Genomic DNA, 7,629 nt, shown 5'->3' with positions numbered 1-7,629 from the left:
TTAGGTGCAAATTGGAAGATCCCCATGTAGTTTTATAGGTGAAAAGAAAGAGAGCAGTGTCAAAAGTGGTGTCTATTGGTATCTCTCCTTTTCTCTGAACTGCATTGTGTTTATTCATTACATTGGGCTTGTCCATTGAGAATCACATTCATTCCATGATGACATAATCTCTTAGTTGTACATCGTATACCAATGACTGGTTTTGAAATGCGGTGATATAAACCACCTTGATTAAATGTTCACTTCAACAAATGTAAGGTTTGACAGACCTTTTAGCAATCAGTATCTTTGACCCTGATACACTAGATTGTGTCTCTTCAGATAGGACCAAAATTTTTTCTTCTTGCATAATTCTTCCAATGTTTCAATCCTGTCAAAGAATATGACAAAATGCTGTCTCCATTAAGCACAATAGTTAAGCTTTGTACATTTTACAAGCCATTTCCTGTCTCCATAAATATTCTCAATAATTTCCCCCCCCCCCCATATTCCCAACATGCATGCGTATCCAAAGCAATGCTCCAGAACACATTAACTTTCTCATCTTTCCACATCAGTCTGTGCATTCTGGTCTGCATTCTATTACGTAAAGAACCCTGCTCCATACTCCTCAGAAGTACACCACAGCTGGTGCCAATGCGCTCCTACTTAGACTATGGAAGGAGCTTCCAAGATTACTGTATACGCTATAATTTTCGCGTACATAAATTTTCGCGAATTGCCGCTGTCACACACTTTCGCGAGTGGTTAAATTCGCGATTGGGGGACCAGAGAAAATATGAAGTGGCAAAGAAAGTGTGAATTTTCAACTTACTAGCAAATAAGAATGATACTAGTTATACACTGCATGAAAAAACTTACCAAGCTCTGCGAACTAGTAAGTTAGAATTCAACATTTTTGAAGTGGTTAAGTCCATCGCGCTAGATTTCTGACGAGTGGTCCCCTTGCGATAATGGATTGGCTCTCTACAGTATTCGTAAGTAGACGTGGACGTGCGTAAACGTAAACAAGCTGAGCCAGTATGGTCTGTTCGGTAAGCCGTGACATGGTATACTAGTATACAAATGACGCACAGGTCTGAGTGCGTCAGTCGGAATTGTGTGCATAAGGTAACTATGGAATGCTTAACCCACGAGGCGAAGCCGAGTGGGTTTAGGCTAAATTCCATAGTTACCGCATGCACACTATATTCCGACTGACGCACGAAAAGACATGTGCGTCATTTGATTTATAGAATGGGTAATTTTCTTGTCAAAAACCCAGTTTTCTATCGTGTTACCCGATGACAAAATTACTGGATGCATTTCCTTTTGGCTTTCCGTAAAGGGCATGCATACCCGTACGCACCGTTTTTACTGGATGCATGGCCAGCCATGCATAAGTTTTTACTGGATGCATGGCCAAGCTGAGTGCGCGAACGCTTGCTTTAGTGCGCGAACCTTTGTTACAAGTACGCGTACTCTTGCTAAGTGCGCGATAACATGTTTACCACTGTGACTCAGCGTGCGGCCAGTAAAAATGAACACATAGCTCTCGACCAATCAGATCGCAGGATTCTCGCTACCCATTCTATAATACTGAAATGTTCGTATCATCAAGGCAAGGGATTCATTTTGGAAGGTAATATTTTCGCGTGTTGTTAATTTCGCGAATAGCTCCCGACTCGCGAAATTCGCGAAAACAAAACCCACGCGAAATATATAGCGTATACAGTAATTCGTCTGTCTCCTTGTTTGGAGGTTTCTAAGAAACATCTCAAAACTTTATTTTTGCTCAGTAATTGAATCAAGTTATTTTTCTTTCATTATAGTGTAAAGCACTGTTAGATAACTTAAAATACACTGTAGTTTCTCAGCATTTAAGAGCAATATGCAAATATAATAATTATTATATTTAATCATTTGCAATATGAGTTATAATGTGGGCTGTAGATAAATCAATGTCTCCGGGATACAAAACTTTCATTCAATTCAATTCAATTTCGGTTTTATTAAAAAACACCAAATAAAGAGTCCGAAGACTAACCATATTTGGTTTACATCAAACTTTACAGCTCTACGACTTTACAGGGAGACATAAAGAAAAGAAATAAAGCAAACTGACACTTTACACAACAACTGATTCATATTGACAACCCCCCCCCCCCCCCCAAAAAAAAAAAAAAAAAAAAAAAATGCCACACTATAATTACATTATCATAAAAATTGATAACACAAACTTTAACATTAGCAACAAAGATAAAACATCAACAGAAGAGAAATTGCATATCCTTTATCAAATTGTAAAAGCACTTTGACAAACAGAGAGGGGAGGGGGGCATCGGGGGACAGTTAGACTCTTGTCTGTGCTACGCAAGTTACATTGTATTTTATTCTTCTCATTTGATTTGGTTTACTTGTGTGACTGACGTCCCAAGATCACCACGGAATGAACGTTTTGATGGTTGAAACAGTTGACCTTGATACGGGAATTTGATGTTCTGATGAATTTCAGCAAGGCCCCAAGTGCCCAAGCCAAGAAAGGGAGTATGAAAACGGTGTCAGGTGGCTCGCTGTGTAGCTATGTTACTGTACACTCTGGTGACCCTATCTGCAAAATAGAGATAGAATTTAAAATTAGACCCTAGACCCTAGTAAGGTAGTAGATCTAGTATTAAAAAAAAAAAAAAAAAAAAAAAGCAGCACAAAGGTTCGACCTCCAGTGCCAAAATATGACCGCGCCCAAAGGCATAGGTTTTACTAGTCCGTGCCCCGCGGTCAAATTTTGGACAGCTTTATGGTCGAATTACAGATTGTATGGGTGTCTTGCTTTACACTCTTGAGTCTTGAAATCAGTGAAGTTGATGCAAGCCAAGAGGCAAGAGTCAAGAGGCTTCAGCACTGGAGGAGGCCTTGGAGGCAGCTAAACAGAATTAGAAGTGAAAGCAAGGCAATACCAGTTTCATCTAGACATATATCTATGACTATGAGAATGAATTATGACTAGGAGTTACTTGCTGGCCACTTCTACTCTAATAGAGTGGTCAAGCCGTGGAACTCCCTCCCAGAGCATGTTGTGTCTGCACCCACTGTGGCTGTGGCATCCTTCAAGAGTAGATTGAGAGCCCTTCCCATAGGAATAGAGGGCTAATCAACCAAGTATCCAAGTATCCAAGTAAGTCCCCTGGCCCTGCACTGGCTGTGGCTGGAGTCTTGAACTGGGTATCCAATATTCTGGCCCTGGTTGCTGGTGGTGGGTCCTGTTTGGTGTTGTTTACATGTTTGTATGTCGACATTGTTATTAGGCACTGCCACAGGGCAGGGGGAGGTTTAATAATCATTGGTCTATAAATAGCACGTTAGACATCTAATTTAGTAATTTACTTAGTAGAACGGTAGGGCTACACAGTACCTCACTGTGGTCTAACCGTTAACAGAGCTAACATTAATTGTAAGATAAGGTATGGTTAAGCAGAAAACAATGAAGAACACGATTTTCTTTTTATGACGGCCGACGGATTCCCAACATGATTGTAAACGAAGTAAAACATGAACGATTTACAATTACACTCTCTAATGAAGCCTAATGTAAATGAATTCTAAGAAATAAATAAATGGCGTAAATACTCAATTTTGAGTTGAGTGATACACGCCATTAAAACCAAAACAACAACAACAACAACAACAACATTTGATTAAAGAACGAACTGCAGTTGCTAAGTTGGTGCGCTCTCCTAGCCCCGCAATGACTGACACGGATTTCAGTATACTGGACTGAACTACGCGACTACGCCGATCTGAACGCTTTCGTTCCTATGTACGGAGAATAATAGCTAACCATTAATATTTTAAGGGCTTCTCAAACTACGTTTATGTCGGTATTGTGCTAAAAACCTAGCAGCAATTACTATCATACCTCTGTTTCTTTGAAGAGAATGATGCAAATTCGACGATATCGACGCTTCGTACGAGAAGAGGAAAACACCGTACGTATGCGGTCTGTGTATTGTATAATAACGAAAAAAAGAATCGAGATTCCGCATCAAGCGTGCGTTACCTTAGCAACTTCAGTCCAGACATCATCTATCGAAAGCCCAAAGTTTGGACCATTTCTGAGAGAGGAGGCATTAATCTATCGCTATCACATTTGTCATATATTCATTGCTTAAACTTAGAAGAGTTTTGAAATGCTTGGTTTTAAAAATTTCCATGACTTCATCTGACGATGAATATGTGATCTTACACAATGCAGAAGCTACTAGATGCTCTACAACTGCACTCCAACTCGTCTACCAAACAACTCGGCCTATACAGAAATATTGGTCAATTACTAGTATATTGATTAATCGCCCCATCCTAGTACAACTGGCGAACCTGATAATAAGTCGTATAGCTCATACACTTTTCAGAAAATAACCTTCTTTTTTTTCTCACTTGGTAAGGCACTTGAATTTTTTCCAAGCAAAGAGTTGCCCGACGTAACAATCTATGGAATTCCTGTTCAAACAAAGAATGAATTTACACAGACCAGACAAGACAAGCCTATTAAACATCAATTCAGGAAGTATTCATTTGCATATGTAGCGCTAAATTCAGTAACAAACTTTTTCTGTTATTTACTGCCAAAATAAAATGGGCTTTAATGAACACTTTGTTGCTGTCAGGTGAATGTGCTGGCAAGCATTCTTTATGGGGATTTTACATGAATAGCATAGAGATAGAGATTTTGACAGCCAATTCTATACACACGCCTGTTATGGCAAATGACCTTTTTTTTTTTTTCCCGCATGCTTATGCACAAAGTAGAACTACAAAATGGCTTGTGTTAATAAACTCCATTGTAAATGTCCTTCCCCTGTAGTTTCTTTATTGTCTCTTTATTTGAGAAATGAGACTTTTTTTAAATCGACTATAAAAATGCCAAATTGCAATACTAAGTATATAAGGAAAAGGTATAACGCTCGTCGTGACAGACAGGTGTATATAATCATGCATCAGGAAATGAAGTGATCTGACGGCCTTCGGCAGACCTATGAAATGTTAATTCAATTAAAAACATTTTATAAGCTTAAAGACAAGTAAAATGAGAACAGAACATAGTAAATCAAAACACAGTTGAATAAAGGCAAATAGAATATTATGTTGCTTATCGTAAAGGGATAAAGGCCCTGTCAATTTTGGACCCGTTGAGCCTCACAGTGCAAGAGCGACTGACTCATGGTCAGTAGTCAGCACACAATGGTTGAAAATATCCGTCTGTCCGGAGGAGCTTTTATCATTTATTTTTTTTTAATTTTTTTTTACTGTTGCAGCCCTCTTCCATATTTCTTTTTTTACTGTTGCGGCCCTCCTCCGTAGGAGGGGATTCCATGTTCAAAGCCAGATGTACTCTCCGGGGAACATATCCCTGAAGACCAGATACAGGCCTTTGCTCAAGTCTTTCGGTCGCGATATTACCACTTCTTAATCCCCATGTATACTGAGCTCAGTGAGCATTACATTCCCTGAGTTTGAAAATGATTCAACAGCTGATTAATTACTGTCGTACTGAATTCACCTGAATTCGTGATCATTTATCATCGTAAAAGCTGTGTGTCATAATACTGAATCATCATCAATATTTTGTCATTATGATATACTAATAGGCCTAGTAGAAAATAGCTATGAATAAGATTTTACAGTAACGAGTTTTGGTTTCTAAATTCCAAGCATATGCTATGTAGATTGTCGTCAATGCCCCAAACATGTACAATCATGGTGAACAACTTGAAAAGCTGAATGAACGCAATTTGTTCTGCATTAAAAACCTTCATAAGAAAATCCAGTCATCCGAATGACGGGTCCGAGGTGTTACCAACCGAATTGTCATAGTAGCCGAAATCGCATAACACCCTCAGCTGACTTAATATCAGACTCCTTAATATTTTATTTCTCTCAACCTGTAAAAAGTCAAGCATTTTGATGGTTCCTCGTAATAGCAATGGCAATGCAGATATTACATTTTAATATTTTTACGTAGTTTGTGAGATTAAAATCCGCATAGGAGAATTAGATTTGATCTAAAAAATTCAAAGATAAATTTTGGGCCTGGTATTGCGACTATAATCTTTCACCATATCATTCGTGAGAATGAGAGGATTGGGCGTCGGCTGTCAATTCACAGAGGGTCGGTGTACCACCTGTGCGCGACGTCTGACCTACCATACTACGAGTAAACTGGTGTAAGCGGCATCAGTACAGAGCGCTGAGCTCCGTTGGCGTACTCGATCGGGTACAACAGTTGATAAATAGTGCAGCAGTGTAGCCCCATGATCACCGATTGAAAGGCCTGTGCATTTTGTAGGTAGAATACAGAAACTCTGAAAGGAAATACAAAATGTCTGGTGGCGGCGCTGATATGACTCTCCGAAAGACAGTAGACCAGCTGAGGCGAGAGCTGAATCTTGAAAGGAGAAAGGTCTCGCAAGCATCAGCAGAGTAAGTTCTACTTCTAGAAATCTAGTTCTAAATTTTATATGATATCGTACTGCTACTGTTATGTCTTTATGAGTATGACTTCACTTACGTTATGTGTTTATGTCATGTGTTTATGTCCGATAGAAGACTGCACAGCACAGCACAGATAGATTATGCACGGAGAACAATAAATCTGCATTGTCGTTGATTGGTATAACAGTCATATACTAAAGTCCTATTATTATTGTTGTATTTCCTACAAATTGGTGCTACTGTTGCCTGTTGTGTCCAATAAAATTATACACAAACAGATGATGATGCAAAGAAAACAATATATCTACCGGTGATCAGTATAGGTCTATATACTAATAGAAATAGATCAAGAATTAGACATCTTCTATTGTTACGTATTCATTTCTTTATTGGTCTATGTCAGATGTAGAAATTTGGCTTCCACTGGCATTACATTGCAACAAAATGATCGTAACAGTACACATAGTTTACATCACAATTACATAATTACGTCCATGATAAGCACAATGAAAACAAACAACACCCTACAAATCTATTACACAATACATATACAATATACATTGTATCATATATTACAATTAGGTACAGTCAGTCGTCATCATAGACCGTACTGTGATATGAAGACTTTTCAAACTATTAACGTATGATCTCATCATATGTTTATTACCTTCAATGTTTACTTCACGATGCAGCCTACAAGCCTACTGTGAACAGAATGCCGGGAATGACTACTTGCTATCGGGAATCCCGCCCCCTGGTGTGGCCATGAATCCATTCAAGGAAAAGAAGATCGGATGCAGCATCATCTGAAATTCAGGAAGAGGAGTCTTTTTATGTAGACTAGATTATAAAGGTACTTGACATTGGACTTTTGTACAGATAGTGGTACAGTGGATTCCTGTTATAACAAAGTCCTCGGGACCGGCAGTTTTCTTTCGTTATATCGAAATTTCGTTATAACCGAACAAATAAACTATAAAAATGCTTAGACTGGATAGTGTTCTGGCCCGAATTTTTACTTCGTTGTAGCTGGAATTTCGTTATAAGCGTATTCGTTATAACGGGAGTGCACTGTACAGGGAAAACCTGAAATAACAATCTTGCTTGTAATGAGGTACCGATTTTGTCGAGGTGAATTCGGCAGTCCTGATTTTCCATTAT

Source organism: Diadema antillarum, unplaced genomic scaffold (assembly GCF_040938485.1).
Source record: "Diadema antillarum isolate AM-2024a unplaced genomic scaffold, OU_Dant_1.0 scf00000025, whole genome shotgun sequence".
NCBI lineage: Eukaryota > Metazoa > Echinodermata > Echinoidea > Diadematoida > Diadematidae > Diadema > Diadema antillarum.
This window is presented reverse-complemented; position numbering follows the sequence as displayed.